The sequence below is a fragment of the Sinohyriopsis cumingii genome, chromosome 11 (assembly GCF_028554795.1).
Source record: "Sinohyriopsis cumingii isolate HCF-2022 chromosome 11, ASM2855479v2, whole genome shotgun sequence".
Classification (NCBI taxonomy): Eukaryota; Metazoa; Mollusca; class Bivalvia; order Unionida; family Unionidae; genus Sinohyriopsis; species Sinohyriopsis cumingii.
The window spans coordinates 87,261,867-87,288,408 of NC_142971.1; the positions used below are offsets into that span (position 1 = coordinate 87,261,867).

The 26,542-nt window shown below is 34.1% G+C and overlaps 1 protein-coding gene across 3 annotated transcripts in view; it reads left to right on the plus strand.

Moving 5' to 3' along the window:
- Positions 1 to 471: 471 nt before the first annotated feature.
- Positions 472 to 26,542, plus strand: part of LOC149788915 (plasma membrane calcium-transporting ATPase 4-like) — a 187,974-nt gene continuing 161,903 nt past the window's right edge. Inside the window, exon 1 of one of the 3 annotated variants that reach the window (XM_089975044.1) lies at positions 472 to 580. The gene's annotated coding sequence lies outside the window, so the exon portion shown is untranslated. Of the gene's footprint in view, positions 585 to 26,542 lie in introns of all 3 variants that reach the window. The other 2 variants (XM_089975045.1, XM_089975046.1) reach the window with 2 other exon arrangements.

Sequence of the window (26,542 nt, forward strand, 5' to 3'; positions counted from 1 at the left end):
GTGGAAAGATAGTGACCATACGAAGGTGAGACAGGTCTCAAGTTAACTATCACGATCATAAGTCTTGCTAGCTACGATGTCGTAGCCTCAACTTGATTTGCTGTGGTTGACGAGGTACGAGTAAGGGTACTAATATTAGTACTAAAGTCTTGCACAAATAAGTTTTTATATCTCACAATTAAGTATACAATAAAACCTGTGAATATATAAATTAATTAAATGCTTCAAAATTATTTTCTATACAATATATGTTTATCATAGTAATTATCTGTCGTTTGTCTCTGTCTCTGGCAGTTATTATTTGGCACCGCGCTTGTTCCATTGCTGTTCGCTATCAGGAAAATTTTTCTTGTCACAATTGTTTTTGCTCCAATTTGGAAATACCCTGTGAGCATATTTTTAGAATGGGCGCGATTTCGGCGCAGAAAATGTTGACGTCACAGTTTCTATAGCAGAAATTATCTACCAATCATTTTACAGGGCCGCTTACATCTCCCTTGCAGATCAAGGTCAATGGGCTTTTTTGGTAGTTAGCATCTTTTGATTGCATGAATAGGGCCAGCAGAAACTTAAAGTGCACGTAAGTATGTAAATTAAGCTTCAAACTTTTAATTGACTTGTATATATTCCATGAAAAAATAGTAAAAACCTGCGTTTAATGTTATGCATGAGACGAGTGACAAGCCGACTAAAATGGCTGACCGCGCACTCAATGCGGGGATAAAAATTATGTATTCATGTTGCAAGTATAATTGGACAGTCCTGAAAAGGGTTCTTTTATCTTAAATAGCGGAAAGAAAAGATTTAAATATATACGGAAATTACCATATAAAATATAGGTATTATTTCACGTTCGTTCAAAAAAGAAAAAGAAAAAAGGATGAAATAGTTGTGTGTGGGTGGGGTGAGGAATTGATAAATAGAACTACAGTACTATACCAAACATCGTCAGGGGCGACCTATTTCATTTGTTGTTCGCAAGTTATGTATCCAGGAAACTATATAACAGTTTAACATTGATACCGTGATTATGTTTATTACGAATATTTCGCCGACAAATGGAGCAAAATTGAAAAGTAATTAAGGTTCATCATACCTCTTTGGTCAATATACAGTGTTGCGTCCCAGACTTTGTGGGAGGATTGAGACTCGGAAAGTGTTCTGATTTCCCAAGGGGTGAGGAGGGGATCACTGCATCTGACTCCGAAAAAGCAGCACCACAAATTGAGAATAAGAATTATTTTTATATGAGCATGTCTAAAATGATTGGAAATTCAATCAGAAAATAACTGTTTTCTTTCTAGGTACTGAATACATTTTCAAGGAATAAAACTAGTTGTAGACTTAGCATCGTCAGATGTCATCACAACATGCATGAACATAAAAGTATGCAAACACATAATCACAACCACGCCGACTAAAGTTTCTGTCATTAAAATCCATTGAATAGCAAAAACAATTTTGACTTAATTGAATCTGATCTGACCACAACTGCTTAAGGGTAATTTTCTGGTGACCTTCGAATTAGTCAGTGTAAATGCAGCTTTAAAAATCTGAAAGTTAATCAGATCTCTTGGTAAATTCATGCTCTTCATCCACACTGCTCTATCTCCAAACGCAAAAATCATCTGATTGATTGATAAAATTAGAGATTATTGTAGGTTACCAGAACATGACCCCTGAGTGGTTGCTGTCAGATCTTCATGTATAACAGTGGAGATCTGGTGTTAATTAGATTGGACTTGATTAGATGCAGTCTATACTTCTCTCAAAAGTTCCAGGTGGTGGTGTAATTTTTTTACTCATTATAGACTGGGTGGTATGGTATTTAAGCTTCCTTGCTGGATTCTGAGCAAATCCTGGTGAGAACCAAGTAATTGTTTATGACCATACTGTTACAGTTGTTAGAAATATATAAAGTGCAGTTTGAGCTTGAGATATGCTTGTCCCTATAGAAAAGTGAATGTATATCACAAGCAGGACTGATAATGATGTCACTGGGGGAAGGAGAGGGGACAAGTTTTCAAGTTCATTTGTTGCCTTACATGTAATCACCGGCCTTTGATATTCCTTCATTGTAATAAGAAGTGTCAGAATATTGGGGGTGAGGGTAAAACCCAATACATATAATAGGCAAGGCTGGCAACAGTTTCTAGGTGGGTGGGTGTGCAGCATAATTATTTGTCAATTTTTTTTGATGACATTTAAAATATTTATACAGATAATACCTTGCCGAGATAACAAATGCTAATCATCCATGTACCATGGTAGCATGGCTGCAGGGACAACAGTTTGAAAGTAGTCCAGAACAAAATCATTGTGAATCAGGTATGATAAAAATTTGTGACCAGTCACCATTTTTAAATTAATTCTTTTCTTTATTTTTAATGATAGTGTAGTCTTTCTTTGTTTACAAATTAATAACTTAATAATCTAAACATGACAAAACTTTTTTAATTGGTTTTGGTGTATTGTTGTAAACTTGGTGTACCACTCCCTCGATAACTCGTGAACCCGCTTATAACATGGTGTCAGGCGTGGATCCCATTTTTTAAACCCCAAAATACCCCAAAATCAAAATTGGTAACGGAAACTTTGATGTATCGCTCGTTTTATTGTTGAAAGCGGTAGATAGGACCTGGAAATTTTAATCAACACTATGAAATATCAAATTTAAAAATAACTAATACAATTTTTTACATTTTCTTTCCAAACGACATTCCTAGTACACCACAATTAATGATATGTAAGGAAATTTCGATCAATGAAAATATCACTTATGCCGAGTGGAGGCAGTACATTAATAAATAAATACAAATTAAATAAAAAATTGAAATTTGTGTTCTAGTTCCATCTTTTAGTTCCTTTTAAGTGTAATCGTCATAAGTGTAATGTGTCCTCTTGTAATTAAACGTAAAATGCGTCAATCTACCGTAACAGCTATGTCTGCAACGTTTCTCTGAGAACCTAATTAAGTGCCGATCGTGTTTTGATAACTAACTTGCGGAAGTATTTGTTGTATTGTTGCACTGAATTAAAAGCTGGCCTCCTTTATATTATCACGTTAATTTTGTCTTTTGAATTAAAAACAAAGGAGATGGAATAAAAGAAAGTTAAAAGGCACAAAAATCAGACTAACTTAAAATATAGGGGCCTCGGTCATTTGTCGGGTGAACTCCCTTCATTTGATCAATCGAACACTGTAATAAACGTTAATGTGTATGTAACAAACGACCTTAAATTATCCGACTTTTTCATAACTGTGATCAAAGATAACAATGCAGCAAAGTGAAAAGAATACTTCGTAAAATAAAGAACTTGATTTCACAGATACGGACCATTGCGGGCAAGCGAGTTTCATAGAATTCTTGAACTGGCATTTCGAGATATCCTCAGGGATGATAAGAAATTTCATTATTACTTCCAATGAAATCAGGACTTTAACATTGTACTAATTGAACAATAAATAATTGAGTTTCGACGTAGACATATCACGAAATAAATGTCGCGTGTTTTTGAAAAAAAGGAATTTTGTTTGGTGGTTTATCAACAGGTAGTCTAGTTCCCAAATTGTGGACTACTGATTTGGCAAGATACTATTAAATACCACTACGGGAACCAGACTCATCAAGAAAACAAAAAGCAGAGATGTAATACACAGATTTTTCGCGTACACGTGATGTTGTTCAAACCAGTTGGAATGATCTTTCATATGTTGGATATTTTGAGAGAAAAAAATGTTATTTAAACAGAATAATGAACAACTTCATTAGAAAAAGCCCATTATTAAAAATTATTATTGATGTGATTTTAAAATGAGGATTCAATCATTAAACAGCCCAGTTCCCTAACGCCGCCCCCCCTCCTACGGTTTTCTCAATGGTAAAGGACTTTTTTTCTATTTTTGGAGGTCCCTCGGTAACTTGTGCCTCACTTATAGTGCAGTCTATGTTTATGGACCCCGTTGTGCGCGAGTTATCGAGGGAGAGGTGTAGAATGTATATAGCAAAGGGAGACATTTTGCGGCACAGGACACTAAACCTTGACTTTGGAAATCCGAAATGGTATCACACTGAGTATACCGATTTCTAGACTGGTTCCCATGTTTCCTTATTGCTAGTACCATGAGCCTTGCATGAGCTTCAAGCGGGCTGTTTATCTTTCATACATGTTCAATCTGTTGGGCATGTATTGAAGTGTATTTTATATATAAAAATATTGTTGAAAATTGCGTTTTTTAAAACTGAATTGTCTGTATTTGGCTATAAAAAAGAATAATGTTATAATGTGCCATGTCTTGTTTTTGCAAGTATTTTGGCCATTAGACCAACACATTCTTTGCCTATTTTGGAAATAAAAAATAATCGATTTTTCTAGTTGGAGTTTGTTAACTTAAGTTCAACAGATAATGCAATATAAATCCAAGAAATAATGCAATTGCTACAGAAGAAAATGGTATGGTACAGTATAAGTGTTATATAACATGCTGGGAAGAATTACAGAAGCTGTAAACTGCTCATATTTTGTGGTGTGAAACATTTGCACCATCAGGCAGTTGCTTGTTTTATAAAATGGCATCGAACAAGGGATACATTTTCAGGAATGTAAGTACAATATACCTATAAAAAAGTGTTAATAGTACAGGTGAATAAAAAGAATATTCAGATTTTTGGGGAGAAAACCAAGAAGAGCAACAATTAAGTTTGGTGGACATCTTGTGTTGATTTGAATATGTCTCGTGGTGTGCAAGATGATTGCCATAACCATGGCCCACGTAAAGTTTAGGATTATGTAAAGTTGAGAGATAACAAGAAGGTAATTAGGGTCCAAGTATACTTGAGAGAGTTGAACACAATGTTTACATTTGCTGCATCAGTCTTGAGTCACACATCTGGACTTGTAAATGCATGTTTTCCAGCTTGACAAAGCAGTACATGATATTTTGTTATATCTTATTGAAAGCTGGTCTAACTTATGGGAAAAAATTGACTGCCTGTTAGGGTTGGCAGGTCTGAGAATGTTAGAAGAGCAAAGATAAATACCGTCAGACTCTACTCAAATTACATCAGTGCAGCTTTCTAAGCAAGTATCTTGTAATTACTGTATTAACAATTGGCTATACACACTGCCCATGGGTGGTTATATTTCAGCACATTGATAGCATTTTTAGAGAAATCCACATGCATGGTTCAAGCAGTTTTTTTATCCGATGTCCCCACAAATCTGACTGCTTACCCATTTTTAGCACTTTTTGTCTATTATTGTTCAGGAAAAAAATCTTAAAATCCCCTTGGTGTACATCCATTTGAAAGTACACGTACAAGTAAATTAATTGGGAAACTTGTACAATACAAATTCCAAATGGACATAAAAGATGTATCACCAGTACTAACGATGAAAGCTCTAATTAAATTCCAATGATGTATGAAATAAGATCCAGCGCTTAAGGTTTTGATGTGCCTGTAGTCTTGAATGTACTAATTTTTCAGTGTCCTGAGTTGTGATGATGATGATGTGCTTAGAGTCTTCCAGTTAATGACAATAATATAATCCAAGCTGTCTTTGTCTGAATTCACTATAATCCCAAATTAATGTTTCTGTCCAAGAATATTATTGACAGGCACTTTGTATTTCCATTGAATAATTTTGGAATATATAATTCCACCCAAATGAAATATTCAACACGGCAATAAGACTGATTTTTCCTCAGATGTTAAACACAAAAATTAGTAATTTCTAAAGTAAACGAGATTATATAATTTTTAAAAACCTAAGGAAAACAGTAAGAGGGTAAAAAGTTCATTTCTAGAATATTCTAAGATGTCAGCAAGATAAAATCTGTTACTAAAATTATAATAAAAATGTGGTAAACATCAGGTAGACCATGTTATTCTGTGTGGGAATTCCAATGTCCTAGACTAGGGTTAAAATGTGTTTACATGCTTACATTAATAATAATCTGAATACTTGATTGATATGAATAGGAAAATATTAGTTATGTATTCTGTTGTCCATAAAACAAATGTTACTGGCCAGGTACAACATGAACTTAATTTTGGACAATGTCAAATCCAAAATATAATTATATATAACATATAATCATGGAGAGAAAAAAATGAACATAAAATTTAAAAGTAAATATATATATATATATATATATATATATATATATATATATATATATATATATAATAATATTAGTTCACAGAAAATGAAGTCAGGTATGCAGTTGGTTGTCAGTGGCATGTTAAAGGATAGAGAGGAAGCTGTGACCATGGCCATGAAAATTATATATTGCAAACAAGGAAATACCTATCAGAAAGTATGAGTCTATTATCAGTTGGATTTTCATGTGCTGAATGTGTCATCACAGGCTCATTACAGATTGCACATACCAGCTGTGGAGTTTTTGACTGTTCCAAGTCAAGCTGTTGATAATGAAGTTAACCAGAAAATTTCTAAAAGTAATTTTTTGTCTGTGTTATTTGATATATCTGCTGACTGGCAGAATGATAGATCTTTTGTTTTAAGAACTATTGACCCTTGCACACTTGAAACTGGAAACTACATTCTTGGGGACTATGACATATAGGACAAGTCTGTTTCTAGTATCAGTGAGAATTAAAGGAGTACCTAAGATCAAGGAATACTGATTTAGTGAAAATAAAGGACAGGTGGTGCCTCTACTTTGATGGGGAAGCAAAATGGGGTTGGGGGAAAAGGTAAAACAAAAATTCCTTTCATAATTAAATTTCACTGTATTACTCCTAAGCTGGCTTGATGCCCCCAGCAAGCAGCAGGTAAGATCAACCGGATGAATTACAAGGAAACTTTGACCTCTGTATTCCTGTTTCATGTCCTTATCTTTCAGAATAGACCCCCTCCCCACTGACCCTGTGGGATATATATCAAGTCAAATGATTTGCCCTTTTAATTAATGACTTAAAACCTATACTAGTGTTTTAAAGCCATTGCTCAGATTCTTAGTTCTCTAGCTGCCAAAGATGCAAAGGCATATGGCTTGTTAATGGCAATAACACAGTACACATTTGTGGCTAGGAGACATTTCCTGATGGATATAAATTCTGTTATAACAGCCTTGAGCATAAAATTTAAGAGAGAAGATCTTAATCTAGCTATCAATCCATGTACAAGACATGCTATGTTTGAACTTGATGTATTAACTAAGACTGGAAACAGTTTGAAGATTCTAAATGATATCAAACAAGTTGATGGGAACTATTTCAGTAAGGACAGAGAAATAACAGTAGACAAGGCCAGAGAGCCCAGTTTGACACTGTAAATACAGAATTTGTTATGAGCCTGAAGAAAAATCTTGAAACAAGATCCTCACCTTGCATCAGCAGGGGAAGCATTATTAGGGACATGACATTTATTTCAGAGGATGAAGTCCTCTCTGGAAACAGTATGACAATTTCAACCAGTACTGGATGCCAAATTGGCATTTGAGGAATGGAAGTTTGTGAAAGAAAGAAACAGGTACATGTGAACATGGTTTGAACACACAAAAATGGTACAGTAAAACCTGTCATGAGCGACCACCTGTCATTTCCGACCACAATCGTAATGCACGGATCGATTTTACTATATAAACGCTCTGTTATGAACGACCACCTGCTGAACGCGACCAGTGACCGTGATTTCTTGGCAAAATATGCATTTTGACACTGCTATGAACGACCGCATCGCCAAAACATCAAAACAGATTGACACCACTGTCCTTAACTTAATCCTTTGTAAACACTAGAGCTCGGGATAAATGTAGTATGCAAACAAAGTGCACATTAAATAACACTATAGTTGAACAACCATATATCGGGATAAACACCTCTAACCATCATTTGATCCTTTGTAACAAAGACTGCATAAATAGCAAAGATTGCTCTAATAAAGCATTTAAAAATAATTTGTCTTGCTACAGTACCAGTTTTGTGAAATTTACAACTCCAGCGTACGGTGTCATTTATAAACTGCAGTAAACCAGACTAAAGTACATGTCACTAACCGCCATTGTAGTGCTGAAGTCATGTGAATAGCCAGTAAGAGTAACATCAAAGGGAGTAATGATGGATATACGCAGTCAATGTAGAGGTTTGTATTTTTTCTTTATCTTTATGAAAACACACAAAACGCCGGTAGTCCTTATGTCCAAGTGAGAAATCGTTTGAAAGGGCTTCAGTGTTGGTTTGAGTACGTTGTTTGCTTTCCAGTTAATCCATAATGCCTGGAGGGTGAATGAGCTCATTGTCTTTAATACTAGTAAGTGAGAATCATTTCCGGATTTTTTTAAAATTATTTTTTATTTCTTTTGTTAGTGTTTCACCAAGCCACAATCTGTTTACGTGGGTGCAGATGGTCGGAACATTTGTTTATCGAGCTATAACGCTGTTGATTTAAACTTCGTCTCAGAATAAATGTATTGTTTCTTGATGAGTTAATTATGTCTTTTGGTTTCATTCATTGGTACATAATATATATTTATTCCACAATTCCCCAAAACCTGATCAAAACCGATAATCTTTATAACATCAGCACTAATAACAATGGCAGAATCTCCGCTGAAAAAAAGAAAAATTTTAAACTGGAAGAAAGGATTAATGGCATTGAAAGAAATGAAAAAGGCGAGACCACTCGCAAAATAGCAGTCAGCTTAAGCGTCAGTAAAACGCAAGTTCAAAATGTAATCAAAGACAAGAAGTCCATTAGAAACGAATGGCAGAAAGGTGCACAAGCACAGAGGAAATATGCCACGGCACGACACAGTTTATGGAGATTTGAACGAGCGAGTATGGGAGTGGTTTTGTGTTGCAAGGAGTAAAAACATATCAGTAAGTGGAAAGTTGATTTGTGAAAAGGCAATAATTGAGATACATGTTCAGACCAAATAGCTGAGTAAAACATGTCAACAAAGAAGTAGAATGGATTTCTTTTAAAAAAACAAGTGAATAAGTGTATAAAATAAGATATATACATCATATCTAACTGTTCAATTTTTGTACATATTAACGTGATGTTGAAATATAAATTTTATTTTCGTTGTTTGATAGATGTATATCTTTATTATATAAAGATATTTTGAGAGGAATGCATGCAATATTTAACAAGATTCATGAATAAAGGATATGATACATGTACAGTGAGTATGGGTATTATTTATTTTTCAACAATGCGAACTATTGACCCTGAAAACCAGTGCATTTTCACACACCTCTTATGAGAGACCACCTGTCTTGAGAGACTGCTTTTGGTTGGCAGAAGGGGAGGTCTCTCATAACAGGTTTTACTGCACAAAGACAGTGAACAAAATAGATTTTCAGAAGACATTGAAGTGTTTGATGAATATCTGTCTAAATGGAACCAGAGTTGAGTTCTTACCTGCTCTTGGGCTTTGGAGAGCAGAGAAAGAAGATTGTAACTGAACAGATGATAGTTTTACGTATAAACTTAAATAAAGATCTGTTTGCTACAGAAAGTATATTTGGAACTTTTTATTACAAAATTAAAGACCTCTTGCAGTAGATTTCTTGTCCCTTTGAAATGTTGTGTGCCCCTTTAATTTTGGGTCATTTCGTCAACAAAATGCTCTGTGCAGCACTAGTTCTCAATGGATGCATATCCTTGTGTTTTGAAGCTTGGACTTGAACCTCTTTCTGATACATGGAATTTATAACATGTACATTTTTATTATACACTTCGATTTTGGCCTGATGATCAATCTTTACCCTTTTTTCTTCTTGGGGCAATTTCCTACTGAGCACGCACTGTCCCTAAAAAAGTTAGGCACTGTATGCACTGGTGATCAACATTTGCTAGACTACTATTTACACCTTATCAGCCAATATTATCATGCTTGTGTAAAGCCAGCATTAACTAGGTGAAACTAACAGGTTACTGTTGTCACAGTACAATGTGCTTAATTGAATCAAGGTTAGATTGTTGTGAAATTATCTTTGATGTTTGTGATAGAGGAAGAGGGAATCATTTGTGACTTGATTGGGTTAACTTTTGATAAAAAATCGGCATTTATTTGCTGATCACATTTTCATTTAGACCAAAACTGGGAAGGTATGGTGGCTCATGATAAATATGTCCATTTTCACCTATTTTATTTTCTTCATCCGTATTTGAACTCTAGGCTCCCAGGTGACAGAACTTTTCAAAGTGGAAACTGATAAAGGTCTATACAGATGATTGTCATGCTTAAAATAAACTTATCCTATATCTGGTAAATTTGCTTATTCATGATATTTGTTAAGGTCCAGTTCGGAGAAAATTATAGTTGTGTTCATGTCCCATGTGTGGTTGATATAAATGAGATAGATTGTCTACACCAACACACTTTTTATGCACATCAATATCTACTGACGTCAGATGACCAGGTCATTGCATTCTCATATACCATATTAGTCCTCATAATTCAATTTCAAATAATCTTTGGGTAAATAATATACTCCCCATGGATGCATGTGTTCATGAATTGGGGTTGGGTCAGGGATTGGGCGGGGGTTGGGTTGCTGCCACCATTGGAATTTGTTAACTAGTCCTTAGGACTAGTGTAGGATAAAAACTAGTTCCCAGGAGATCTTAATTGTTCCCAGATAAGCCAGTTCCGTGAAATATTTGGTACATTATCAAGCATTTAACTGTATCTAGTAGCTTCTTATTATCCAGTAACATTTTACTGAGGTTTGCCTATTTCCAAAGAAAAACCTATTTAGGTTTTTAATTTGAGCAAAATACAAGTTTATGATTTCAGAATTTTGTATAGAGGCATATTAGTTGATGGGTTTTCAAAAACAGTAATGGTTTATTTAAATAGCAGATAATGAAGTCTTCTGTCTTTTTCATCCCTAGTAATTGATTATGTATGCAAGAAGGTAAAAACCCTTACAAATTTGTTCATAGATAAGTATTTACCTCTACTGTTCAGTTATGCATATTAGATATAGATTTTGTGACAGGTAATTTACAAAGTCTGCATTTTTGCATATGATTTACATTTATTCTGCATTTAATACATGTTCCATTTGGATTCCATTATTACTCGCATTTCAGCTATTTTGTTGTTCTTCATTTACACTGACAGAAATGCATTCTGATTTTGTATTCAGCATTTACCATCATGGTTTCTTTCCATTTTGGTTCATTTGGGATGAATATGTTCTTATAAAATAAAAAATGCATAAATAAATAAAAAACCAATGAATTTTTGATTAAGAATTATATAGCACTGCAACAGGTGTTAATGCAAAAGTGTAGTTGTAGCACATTTATCAGCAAAGTGTATTTTGTAGCACTGATTCATAGTCACAGGGTTGTATCTCAAGGACTTCATTAAGTTTCTAGGGAACATTTTTTTCTTTTATTTATCACTATATTAAATTCATACAAAAGTTGAGAGGAAAATACGTAACTACTTGATAGTGTAATTAGCACACTAGAGGAGACAGCATTACTCTATCTAATACACATGTTGTATCGTGCAAATGTGTCATCTGCCCAGTTTTTCCCCATTATATTTATTTATTACTTTTAATTTGTAAAATACTTAAATACTAAAAAATTTGAATTTTAAAATTGATCTGATGTTTAGTTCTTACGTTCAAAGACCAGAAGAACTTGGTCCATCTGTTAGCTAAAGTTTATTGTCATTACTTCTCCAGAACTGTTTGGAGAATTGCCATGAACTTTACACACACTTTGAACCCATTGTCTTGTTGGGCCTAAATGAAGTTGGTGCAGCTTTGACGTTGAATATGGCTACCACATTTGGTTATCATGAAAATATTATTATTGTCAATGTTGTTCCTGCTGAATAAATGGACATTGGGTTTTCATTAAAGACATTTTATGATGTTTAATTGGTTCCAAATGAAAATGGTGCTGATGTTCATTGCCAGTATAAAACTTTTATTCCTACTCTTTCCAAGTGGATGGTTATATCAACATAGAGTTCTTACTAAAAGACTTCTTATGTCTGGTTGGTGCTAGTGAAAATCATGTTGATCTGATGTCCTATATTATTATTACATTTCATTTTGATATTTTGTCATTTATTGCTCTGCACTCTGCATTCTCCACTTCTTCATATTGCATTCATCATTTCACTTAACATTTATTTTGCATTTCAAATGTATTAATTACACGTTCAGTTTGTGTTCAGTGGTCAAATCCATTTCTGGTCTGTATTTTCAAAACTGAATGTTTCATGGGAACAGAGTTTAGCATTATTTTGGGTTCTTGTACATGAAATTTTGAAATGTCTTAAAAGAATAAGCTGTAGAAGACCTGCTTTTGGATTTTGTGCATCAAGAATGTACACAATGAAAAAATCTGATCAGGAAAGCTGATCATCAACATATGATCGAGTAACACATCTGTGACATGAGTCTGCTTATATCATGAATCAAGTTAAGGTACATTGGTTGGGTTGTTGTATTCCTACCACTTTCGATTTATGTTAATTATACATAAAAATTGGATTAGGATATAAACTAGTGTTTCCATGCACAAAAGTTTATATTTATGCATGAAAATTTTAAAGCAGATATGTTTGTCTGTATGAGATGCGGAAATATGTAGCACAGTTTGCAACAGATACAAGACTTCACTTGGAAGCCAGGATAAACTTTCTGCAGATTAATTAAAGAGAAGTATTAAAGTTGAGTAGATATTTGTATAGCTGTTTTCTAGAACTTGTACTTTTTTGACATTTTCATTACGATGCATTATTACATCATTTATTGCCTGTATTCATGAAAATTTGTTAATTCCAAGGTATTCCTCACATTCTAAAAACATTTTAAAAAATTGACGTACATTAAAATTTATTTGTATTTTTAAGGTCAGCTTTAAAAGAGATATAAACTGTTATGAGTGACATCTGCTGTGAGTGACCAACTGTCATTTCTGACCACAATCGTAATGCACGGATTGATTTTATTATATAAACGCTCTGTTATAAGTGACTACCTGCTGAATGCAACCAGCAACTGTGATGTCTTGGCAAAATATGAATTTAGATACTGCTATGAATGACCACAGCACAAAAATGAGGATAAACACCGAGCTTTTTTAAAATTCCTGTAAAATTGACTGCTCATACCATTCTAAATATGTAAAAAAAATTAAAATAGGCTGGCTACCGATGTCTGAATTTGTTTAGCTATGCCTATAGTGTTTTATAGTTTCTGTCGTTAACCAGACTAAAGTATATGATTATTTCCTAGTCTGGTTCCCTGCTTCGTATGTTCCCTGCCTTGTTCTCTGCTTTTCGTATAGGGGTGAGCAAAGCAGGGAGCATAAAAGCAGAGAACCAGACTAATTATTGCTGCACTTATTCTGCTTCATGGCCTTATCGTAGGACCCGGCATCCCTATCAATGACCATATTGCAATAACAGACACAACTAATCTATATGTCATCAATTGTTACAATGACCACTTGATTAGTAATGATTGTTCTGGTTAAAAAAAAAACAACATCAAAGGACTTTTAAAAAAAAGGATTGTTGCCGCTGTGACAGATGCTACAGTCTGTAAACCCGGCTAATGTACATGTCACGAATTGCTGTTGTAGAGCCGAAGTTTATATAGTGGTTGTGTGTATTGTTTGTCTTTATAGTTAATCTGTATTGCTGGAGGTGAATAAGGTCATTGTCTGTTAAACAGCGAGAGAAAATCCTTTGCAGGATTCCAGTGATAGTGTTCAAGACTAGTGATGTCTGTATCCCCCCTCCCAATGTTAACTGATTACATCCCAATCACAAAGCTGTCGTCTATTCAAGTTGGTGTGACCAGGTTACACACTTTGCTTATAGAGTTAATCTCTGTATGTCATCTTTGAATAAAGCCGTTGACTTTTGTCTGAGTAAATGGTTCTGTTTGTGGATGAGATAATTGTTTCTTTTTATTTCATTAATTGTTAAATATTTAATGCACAAGTATAGATTTTTCATATTTTCCCACAGTCCAGTCAAAACCATCTTTACGTTTGATATTACAACTGAGCACAGACAATTTTAACATCTAGAACTGTAATAACAAGGGACAAACCTCCAACTAAAAAGAGACAAATTTTATGGCTATAGAAAATAATTATTGTAACTGAAAGAAGTGAAAAAAGAGCAGATCACTTGCAAAATGGTTTAAACATCGGTAAAACAAATTTAGGTTGTTTTTAATGAAAACAATAATTCATGAAATGATTTCATGTGCTAAAATGTGATTTTCAGAAGTAAATGTGATTTCATGTTTAATGATTGAAGTATATCTTTATTGCTGTATAATTTTGTTTTTAGATGAATGCATACAGTATTTTAGCAAGAACTATTAATTAAGAATAGAATAAATGTACAGTGATTGTGGTTATTTTTCTTGAAATTGTTATGAAACTGGACGTTGGAAACTGGTCTTTTTGTACAAACCTGCTATGAGAGACCACCTGTCTTGAGAGACTGCTTTTTGTTGGCAGAAGGGGCGGTCTCTCATAACAGGTTTTACTGTATTTCATTAAATGTTTAGTATCAGCGTTATACTGCTCATTGCAGTGGTCAGTCATTTGCATAGGAGACGTCCCTCTAATCTATTACATCTATATTTGTTGAGGGCAGATTATAAATTTTCCATAATGACAAAATAATGTTTCTGGTCAGCAGACCATTCTAAGTTTGGTTGCCAATCCCAGTACTTTTCACAGGGTAAAAAAGAAAATGCCAGAAACTGGATTGCGCATCTAATTGAGCTGGTTTTGCCCAGTACTTGAAGCAATTAGTACATTTTATGTATTAATAATTATAATATATAATGTTCTGAAAAATGCCATGGTGATTTAAGGTTCATTCTTTCTGAAAATATCTAGATTTCCTTCTTTTATTACCCTTTTTTGACAGCTAAAATCATCCATAGAAACTTTTTTCCCCAGAAAAATGTCCTGGTTCTGTTATATCTAAAGTACTTTTACAGTCATTGGCAATTTACAAAGTACTGGTCTATGCTTAATTCTTTTGTTTTGATTGTTGTAATAAATGATCATAGGGCATAAATGTGGCAAGTGAACCTGTCAAACTTGATCAAAACTATCAGTTGTAAAATAATTTCTGCTATACACTTGACCATTTATACTTAAGAAGTGCTTATTACAGTTTTAGGACAATAAGTGAATTACATTTTTGTGGGGTTTCATGACATTTTCCAGCATTCGACAAGTAATACAGCCAGTATATTTGGTGAAGGAAGAATTCTGAGAGAACTACTGCCCTGGCAAGTTATTTTGTACCCATATTGATCAAGCCAAGAGTCAAACACATGTAGACGATTAAAAGAAGGCAGTGTTACATTAAATTTGGTATGCTGAATAGCTTGCCTTACAAATAGGGATATTCTCTTTTTGGAAGATATAATTGTAAAAACAAATTATACTACAGTGAAACATGCCTTTGCATACACCTCCATATAAAGGACATTAAAAACCTGTCAGACAAATATCCCAGCGAAAATGTATTGTAGCATTATGGAGAATTTCCAGTTTTGGCATTAACTTGTAAAAATATTGTTCCCAAATGATTCATTTTTTTCCCCCAAGCTGATGAGCCCACTGCTATTTCCAGTCCTTCAAGAAAAATCTTAGCTCAAATAAACTTTCACAGTCCATTTCAATGTGTTTAGTGTTTGGCAAGGTGTGTTCTTATTAATCAGTGCTTGGCCTCCCTCACCAAAGGGGGGACCAGTTGGAAATCTTTCAAAGAATTTAAGTTCAGTCTTGGGTAGCAAAACTTGGAGTATTATTTGAAGACAAGTGTATATATGCAACATAAGGTTATACAGAGATATTAATTCATTGTTAAAGAAAGTGTTGGCTCGATCCAAACAAGCTTGGCTGAAAATAGCAGAAAAATGTATTAGATGTGAATTATATTTATATCTTGGTTTGCTTATTACATATGATGTATACTCTCCTGTAAGGTGGGTCCAACTGTGAACTGTTGAGGCCCAAAACATGCTTTCGAGCAAGAGCAGTAGGACAAACAATATAGGCCTAGATCTGCCAGTGCATCATATGGCAACAGGTTTGGGTCTATGTTCATTGCAATCTGGGTCTGAGTTATAAGCAAATTTCCCACATTTATTTGGATTTGGAAGAAAGTTCAGATAACTCTGTGCTTCAGGCAATAATGATTATGTTTCTAATGCATTTCATCTTTCACTATCTGTCCTAAAAGGTTTCAACTCATTTTAAAAAGATGATGAATTACTAACAAAAGTATCCTTTTGAAATTTTTGGCCAATGTACAATGCACTGCTGTTAAACCTTATTGTTTAGTTGGCATTACATACCAAGGGAGGCAACTCACAACTACAACTACTAGGACTATGCTTTCTAAAGTTTAAATTACCCCTCTAGAATGATGTAATTGGTTGTCTGTAGAAAACATAACATTATCTGAATCTGATAGATAGCGTAACTGTTGGAACCTATGTGATTTTTTGTTCTTAAGTTCATTCAGGTGTGATGCAATTTTTTTTGTTAATTTGTGTGATGTTTGTTATTCATTTATAAGCATGCTGTACAGCATACCTCCATCAGATCATTTAAAAAAATTACAAATTGCACAGACTTTAACAGAAATAGAAGTATCAGGGTACATATAGGTTCTGATAATGTTTAAATACTGTTCACAAGGTATTGGCATTGTTTCAGATATTATCCTCATGATAACTAGCAATTACTTGTCTACAATTGACTGAATGATCTTGTTTTTCCAACACCACTTCGATTTTGTGGTGATCGGTGGTTGCAACTCGGAGAGAAAGCATTGTGTCCGGAGCTATTCTTTGAGCTATTCTTTGTTTTAGAAGCCATGGCAGCTTCTTCAGAACACATGGGGTATTGGTAAAGGGTCTTTTTGTTAATTCTCTCCTTGCTCACACACATTTTGATGCTTAGAGAAACAAAAACTTTACGCGTAACATTTTTGTATGTCTCCAACGGCAATATATCAACACAAACAAATAAAAAGAAACCAATAGCAATACTGCAACCATTGTTTAATTTGAAAACAAAATGACAAAACATTATCATGTTGTCCACATGTATCCCACTTCAAATGGCATTGAATAAACACAGTAGATATTGATTTTCCAAACAAGATACTCATAAAAATGGTAATTTTTATTTGTGCAACAGTTATTTGGATATTGAGAAATGTAATCATTTTTTTGTGTTTGACCAAGTGGATAATAGACTAGTTGTATTTATATTGGATAATCACATATTACCATTGTCAGTGACTGTATTATTCAGCATGAAAATGAAAGATGTTTTATAATTCTTTACAATTGATTCATATATATTTCTATCCAAGCACAAGGTAATCTTGAACAATGAGAGGCTTGTCATGGCTTGAGTTGATCCAATCAAGTGTTTTGATGACTTACTATACTTGCCCATAGAATAGATGAATTTTACATGTGTCAGTATGCTGAGGTAACATAGTTTTTTTCATATTTTCTTGCTGAATGAAAGCGAGGCTTAGGGAGTAGACCTTGTGTATGGACTGTGTTAGTGCTACAGACGGCATTCTACTTAGCTGTTATTGGGCATTAATTAATTAATAACGACCATATTTAAAGAAGGTAACACAATTAGGTAAGAAATAATCCACCTTGAGGCCCTCATACAAAGGAATTTATTTATTTTAGCTGCATCTCTGAAGCCACTGGATATATTGGGTTTGGAAGAAGGAAATAGAGTGGGCATTTCAAATCTCAACTGGAATACTATTCCAGAGCAGAGTTCCAGAGTATTGGAATTTAAAAAAAAAATAACTCCTTATTTGGTTTGGGAATTTTATACTGTTTGGTAGACATGAATCGCAGGTGGGGAGTATTACCAGGTAGTCTATACTGGAATAGTGATTCTAAATATTCAGGAGCACTATTATGAGATATAATGTACATTAATTTGGCTTTTCTCAAACAGATTCGGTCTCTAATAGGTAATATTTTTATCTTACCAGCTAAATTTTGCTTTCTTTCTGGATTGATATTAGTGCAAGTGCTCTTTTTTGAAGTTGTGCCAGCTTTGCTATGTTTTTATCATTTGAATTACCCCATACTGTATTGCAGTAGTCTAAATAGGGTTGTATGTAACTGTTATAAAATAGTTTTCTGTGCCTTTCAGGGAGAAAATATCTTATCCTACTGAGAAGTCATAAACTTGAATTGACTTTTTTACTGATATGTTTGATATGTTCAGTCCATGATAGGTTATTATCTACCAGAACACCAATTAGTCTATCATTGCAGACCATTTGCAAATTTTTATCCTTCCATGTCAGACATAGTTCATCACTATTAAGATTTATCCTTTGCTGTGTTGAGATAAGTAATATTCTAGTTTTACTAGTATTTACCATCATGCCATTGTATGTGCACCAGTTTTCCAGTTTGTTTAGGGCATTCTGCAAAGAAATTTCGAGTTCACGCTTTGTGTTTTGGATGTCTGACAATGTTGTGTTATCTGCATAGAGATCTATAGATGATATTGAGTCTCTTAGTAAAAGTGGTAGGTCATTAATAAATAAAATGAATAGTAATGGACCTAGAATTGAGCCTTGTGGTACTCCATATCTAATTGTTTCAGGTTCAGACAGAATATTATTTATGTAAACATGTTGTGTTCTCTCACTTAAGTAAGAAGTAAACCATCTAATTGTTCTTTCATCACATTGGTAGATTTTCAGTTTCTTCAAAAGAATTTTATGATCCACCATGTCAAAAGCTTTCCTGAAATCTACAAATACAGATCCTATTATTCTACCTTGGTCAAGTGCTTGAAGCCATTTATCAGTTAGGGAGATCAAGGCAATCTCACAGGAATGTTTCTGTCTAAAGTCTCACAGGAATGTTTCTGTCTAAAGCCTGATTGATTAGGGTGTGACAGCAAGTGCTTGGTTAAATATGACATGAATGAGTCATGGACATGTTTTTCAATCAATTTTGACAAGTTTGGTAGTATTCAGATTGGTCGGTAGTTATCAGCATCATCCTTAGAACCAGATTTGTGAATAGGAGTTACTTTTGCAGTTTTCCATATTTTGGGGACAGATGAGTTTGCAATACTTAAATTAATTATGAATGTTATGCTATCTACAATAGCAGAGGCAGAAGATTTAATGAGTCGTGGACCAATGTGATCAAGTCCTGTAGCTTTCTTGGTATCAAGTTCACCGAAAAATTTTTAAACAAAGGTTTTTGATACTGGTGGGATAGAGAAACATACCTCCTTAGAGATTTTGCTACTGCAGAACTTTTTCAGTTCATTAAGGTTGTTTTCTGTCACTGGTTCTTTTAACTTTGTGGTAATGTTGGTGAAAAAATCATTGAAAACATTTGCAATGTCAGTGTCATCAGTGACTATGGTGTCATTTACCAGAAGTGAGTTTTATTTGTCTGTTTTTTTGTGCGTTCCTCCAGTGAGTTCATTGAAGACTTTCTAAATGGAGTTTGTGTTGCTCTTTTTGTTTTCAAGCAATGATTGATAAGTTTTTTTCTAGGTTTTTTAATCCAACTTATCATTTTATTTCTCCATACTTTATATATGTGCATGGTTTCCCATAGCCTTGAATTGGTCTCATGTTTTCATAGCATCTAGGATTTCAGTAGTAAGCCAGTTAGGTTGAATTTCAGTCTTTACACTATGTACTTTCAGTGGTGCATGCTTAGATACTACATCCATGAATAAGTCAGTCCACACCCTCATATCTTCATCTGTATCATCCCAATGTTGGATCATATTCCATGGAACTTTATATAGGTCATTGAGAAATTGGCCTTCATTAAAATTTTTGAATGATCTGTAAGTGATCGTTTTGTGTGCATTTTTCTTATTTTTCTTGCACTGAACCTTTCTTGTCACAAAAGTAGGATAGTGGTCACTAAGACCGACATTCGGTACATTAACACAAGCCACATTGTCTGGTAGGTTGGTATAAATGTGATCAATAAGAGCGCTCGATTTTTCTGTTACCCTTGTGGGCTCATTTACCAGCTTGTCTAGGCCTAATGATTCGATAAATTCCATCCAGTTGTTCCTTATTTGAGTATTGAGAAGGTCCTTATTTATATCTCCAAGTATATATGCTTCTTTCTCCTGTGCTAGAACATTTTCCATTTGTTTCAAGAAATTATCATTCCAAATTGCTTTGGAGGAAGGTGGCCTATAAATGAAACCAACTAGGAATGATTTTGCATTATTTTGAAAAATTTCCACCCAGCCACTCTCAATTTCATGTGAGTCAAAGTCAAGTCGCCTTTCTACATTTACATCTTCTCTAATGTATACAACAAGACCCCCCCTGCTGTCTCTCTGTCCCTGCGTAATGGTTTATTGTAGCCTTGACAGTGAAATAGATCATCATTGTGGTTAGCATTTAATTTGGTTTCAGTGAGTCCTAAAACATGTATATTATTTTCCTTGGAAGACATCATTAACTTAATCAGGTCTTTCCCCACTATACCATGTACATTTAAGTGACCTATGTTAAAACCTTTTGTATTTAGTTTCAGATCAATTATATGTATGTCATCATGCAATGGGGTACTCACTGAGATTGTCTCCATACTACTTTTATCATTCGTACATCCTATTTCTATATTTAAATGTTCATATATATTAGCATCTTCAAAGTCATAGTGTCCATTGAATAGCTAGAGTCAAGAGTCTCACCATGTACATTTAGATTTGTTGTAAATGAAGCATTGGCATTCTCCTCATTGCCAGCTTCCTAATATGTATAATACATTGATGGACAAAGTCTTTAATTATCATAGTCTGAGCAGAAGCCTTTAAAATAATAAAATAATAAGAGTGTCTGAGCATTGGCATTCTCCTCTTTGCCAGCTTCCTAATATGTATAATACATTGATGGACAAAGTCTTTAATTATCATAGTCTGAGCAGAAGCCTTTAAAATGATAAAATAATTAGAGTGTCTGAGGATAAATACCATCTGATAGCTAGGTATTGTACTCTGATCCCATCACACAGGCCACCAAAGTGGGAGAGTTTGAATATTAATTACCTGAAGGAAATCTGAGGAATACAGAGTGATATTCTTCTTGTGACTTGGTATTTTGTATGGACCATGGGTGATGCACAGAGTTGACTTTTGTGCAAAGTAACATGTGCATATTAATAAATGAAGTAAACTATCTGTTTATATGCTAGCTGTTTATCCGTAAAATGAATTCTTTGAAGGATAAATATATATGCTATTTGATACAATAACTTGCCAAACAATTGGTGAATATACAAGTTTGTCAAATAATATTTATTTAAATGAAGATAGAAAAGGGTAACTAAAAATTTCACATACTGAACTGAATGGATGATCGTATCAAGTTAATTTCAAATACATGACAGCAAGATTTAATGTTTCTCTGTGTTCATTGGCCACAATGCTGCCAGGCAGTTACTTTATATCTTTAGCCTTGTTGTCCATATGCCTCTAGCGCAGGAGATTGGCTGAGGATGCCCTGATTGGAGAAGTTGAAAAGAATTTTTTTCCTGTACTGAAAGGCTCAGCCTGGAGAAAACAATCAATATACTGAGCTGGCCTTTTCCACACATCAGCTTTAATGTTTTCAGAATCAATCATGGCTTGAAACTCCAGGCCTCTTCTCATGATGATGATAGTAACAGTTGGAGGATGAGGACAAGCAGCAGTTGCAGTGCAAATGGCCCCCAAAAAATTATGATCCAATTATGGTCTCTTGTCCAGAAGTAGGTTAGTGTGCCAGACTTGCAACCAGAAGAGTCCTGGTTCAGATCCAATCTTCAGATTAGCCCATAAGCAAGGAACTTCAGTCCAATTGTCTTGGCACAGCCGTAATTTTCAAGTGTTGCTTTGCCATAAGACCTCGGATGAACATATAAACAAACTGTCAATCAGGTAATCCGAGTTTTCCACCCCATTTTAGTTAGTTGACATTTATATTGGGAGGATGGGTCAGAGCAAGGAGAGTGTTTTATTACGTATTTAAAATATTTCATTCTATTGGCAACAGTCTTTTATTATCACATAAATTAATGTATTTAAAATATTTCATTCTATTGGCAACAGTCTTTTATTATCACATAAATTAATGTGAAAACAACATCCACTCTCATGCTGTTTATGTCTTTCTTTACTATTTTGACTTGTCATTTATTAGTACACTTAAAATTTTGTTCAAGAAGAGGGAAGCCCAATGCCCTATGTACATTCAAGTTTCACTTTCATTCAGTGCATTTTTCAGACTTGTTAGATTAAGCACCTGCTTAACTAATTTTCTTTTGACATTTCAAACCAGGGATAATGAAAGAAAAGTAAATTACTGAATATTAATTCAGTAGAGCACCTTTAAAATTTGCAACATCATTGGAGAGGTGTTTATTATTGATATTAAGTGACTAATGGACCTTTGATGTCATAGACTTGTTGGACATATGTCAGTGTATCCCTCAGGAGTGTAAAATTGAGGGTAAAAAACCCCTTGATGTCAGAACTGGGGGGTCAAAAATATACTGACAAATGTTCCTCTGGCTTATATTTTTTTTAGCTTGAAATAGGATAATGCAACTTGTGCAGCATACTGTCTCTCACTTTCTAAACATACAAATAAACCAACATGCACAATTAACAAACAAATGCATTGTCCATTCAAAGAATAATTTTATTAGTTAATTTTTCTTTTAAAGTCGTACTTTTAACAGTGTCTTTATAATCTTTTTGAAGCAATATTATTGACCAACACATTACAAACAAGCCAATACAAAAGGCCTAATAAATCTTTTTAACCAAATGACAGTTAATTTACTGCCTGATATAAAATGTGTACTATCATCGGTTTCATTGTACTTCGTCTTTGAACAAATTTATCCAAAAATCAAGGAGGCTAATGATTCATCTTGTTTCTAATAAGTTACACTTGAACTTTAAGATCTCTATTTTATTTTAGCAAAGTTAAAAACCAACAAAATCTTCATTGACCCCCTGACTTTGTAATCCAAATAAACGCAGTTTTCTCGGCAAGTTTACTGATTTCTTTGTTGTGAAAGAATGTCTTGAGTTATAATATGTTCTCCAGACATCTTGTGGCGAATGAAAGCAGATTTTTAAAAATTCTTAAATCCTGTTGCGAAAGGATTATTCACTTTTGCAGTCCTCGCAATGATGGGATCATAAGTCACTCCGGTAATCCTAATGGATGTGCCATATTCCAGTCAAGGGAATTATTTTCTCCATTTTTCATTAAAGTTAGATTAACAGGTTACTCTTTTGTGTTCTGCTTCTTTCACTTCTTTGCTAATGACTCTTAGTGCATGACGTTTTAATCTGGAGGTCACTTTCTAGTGCAACAAGCATTGAGGTTAAACATAAGGATGACATTTTGCTGAGCTCGATGGAAATCACGCGAGAGCTCGAGAATGTAGGAGAAGCTTCTCTGTCATAACATTGCCTGTGCTAGTCTGGTTCCTTATTTCGTGTGTGCCCTGTATTTCACTCTGCTTTACCAATAGAGGAGCGCAATGCAGGCAGTAAACAAAGCGGGGAACCAGTCAGTGCCTATGCTGGAAGTATGCACTATGCCACCCTTGTCCAATGCATTGGATATTAAATAAATAAATAAGTAAAATTTCATTAATGGTATAGTTTGTTTTCTCTGCCAGCAGATTAAGGACATAACAAATATAATACTCAACATTTTCATAGAAAATCATATTCCTATGATTTCATGCAGGTCTGACTCAATGTGACATCCTTTAAGTTTGGTAGGCCTGCTGATAGGTGGCTACTTTATGCCACCACTGCATTGTTGCAGCAAATTCCAACTTTTATACAGCCAGTTGGGTCTGACCCCACACCTCAACATAAATGTCCAGATATCAAAAATGGGATGGGAATGGACAGAGGAATCTTGGATTATACAGCAGGATTTGTAGCAAGTTGAATATTGTTTGCAAACTGTTAATCCATGTTGGACTCCAAATATGTGTTGATAATTTGGGCCACTTGGAAGAGAGCTTATGCTAGGTCAAAGTACTATTTTGTTGGGAATGCTTGACCAATGCTAATTCCTAACACTGAAGGTTACACCCATCTTCATTTTCTTCATTCTCCAAGCCATAAGACATAACTTGCATGTCCGATTTATTCACCAGAGGATTTCTGGACAGGACCAGTATTCTTTCCATGGTTTCCATTCTATTGATTGTTGACTGTTTTTACATTTTGCCATATTAGGCTTGTACAGCACTAGTGTAAGATGAATGCTGGTCTGAGTTGTGTCTGCAGTCAGCCTCTGTATCTGTCTAATATAGTCAGATAGACAAACCAGCAAGCAGTTCAAATGCAACTTTATCTTCCACAGGAGAATAATAAAATCCATCCGTTAGTGTCGGATTTCACAATCTCATGCCAATGTATATGAGTTTTTGTCTGATTTTGCATCAGAAATTAGTGTTTAAAACAAATGCAAAAATAGTGCCTCATTAGTTTACATATAGCTTTGGAATGATTTTCTAATAATGTTTTTAAGAGAAAAAATACAACAAAAAGGTTTGGTTATTCTAAGTGAGGGTTACTATCATTTAAGCATGCAAAAATTATCTTTTTAATAATAAAATCATGACAAAGGGTGCAGTTCATGATATCATATACATACTTGCATCATCATTGTGTCAGCTGCAATGTCATTGAGTGCACACTTGTTTTTGGTGGTGTATCTCACATGAGAGAAATAAGGCAGAATATCTACAAATCATTGTTATAATTACAGATAATTTTTGTTTTTATGTGATGGCAGGTTTTGTCTACATCAATCACTGTTATGGTTGTTGTGGTCATTATCATCATGTTAAGTTTTTTAATATTTTTTTCATGGAGAAACTGATGGCCAAGTGTTCTAAGTATAAATAACATTTTTGTGCATGCATTCTATATATTTGATTAAATTATGTAACATGTAATGCTATTTATTCATGATTCAAGTACCAATTTACATGAATTAATTATCCAAACAGCAAGTCAAACAAGTGTTCTAAATAAGGAAGGAATACATATCCATACAAAAATGGAGGAGCAACAAATTGTCTGCTCATGTTTTAGCTCTTGAACAATACACATGCACATACTTACGGTTACATGTACGCTTCTTAAATGCACTGAAAAGCATTGCTGGACTTTTGTATCATCATATAAATTTAATGTGGGAACAGTTCTGGCAAGCTTGATTTGATAACTTGTTGTCTGGATATTTCAAAGTAAAAATTATGGGACCTATAGTAGATATTAAGCCTGCCAGGCAGCCCCAAGTATATCTGTCCTTGGAATTAGTGATTAGTTGAATTGTTGTTGCAGTTATTTTACTTTGTACATTAATTACCATTGTGGAGATGTAATAAAGTGTTTCATAAGATTCATGTATCTACTCAGTTATTTTAAGAATAAAACTATAAAATTAACCCAGTGTCTTATTAAATTTATTGTCGATCAAGTGCTTTTGTAATCTGTTAATGGACAAGACTTTGTAGATTTTATAGATCTTACCCTTCACCCCACAAGATTTTACCCATCACCCGACAAGTTGGAGTCAAATTTGACACCCTAAAGTACTTTTCTTTTTTTGTGGATGGTGCCTGTTCATGAGAAAGTTTTGCATTTGACTTTTCTTTATCCAGTGGTGTTGTTGGGTGCCAGGGTATGGGGATTTACCCTGGCAACTTGGCGGCTAGTACCTCATGTATTCAGTAAATAAATAAATGTTATTGAAGAAAAAATATAAAATATAAATTAAAAAACATATTTCTTAAATTTCCATTAATAATTCAGAACTATGACGTTTTTCAAAGCTATTTCCATTTCAGTTTGCTCAGTTTACTACTATGTCATAAAGATAGGGTGCATGTCATATTCACTTGAATCTATATAAGCAAACTTGTGTGGGTGAATGATTAATTTATCACCATACGCCTGAATGATTTGATTAAATCAAAGTTAATTTTAAAAAATCGGTCTCAGAATTGAAGGAAGCGGGATAAATATGCCTCCAAAACATAAATTTAAAGATGATCCATATCAGAAAAAGTTTAAATTTCTCCTTTCCAAACAGATAAAGATATAAATTGTCAGCAGTTGGGCTTACAATGAGTCTTAGACACATTCTTAGGATGTGTAACCAATCTACTCCTGTTGTTTTTCTGAAATGTTCTGAAAATGTTTACTTAAGTTTGGTTTGTGAAGTTATTAGAAACATTCTAATAGTATTTAAAATTACCTCAGAAAAATGCCACGAGATCACATGTTGCTAAGTTCAACTATCAGAAGTTGTCAAAAGTGTTGCATCTGTTCAAACAGATGTGTCGATTGTACCAATAAAAAGAAATGAACTAGTAGAACTTGTTAGAGATGAAATTCATGCCTATTCGGAGGCTTTTGTCCTGCCTTCTGGAATTGGGCTTGAAGAAGATGACAAAGATGG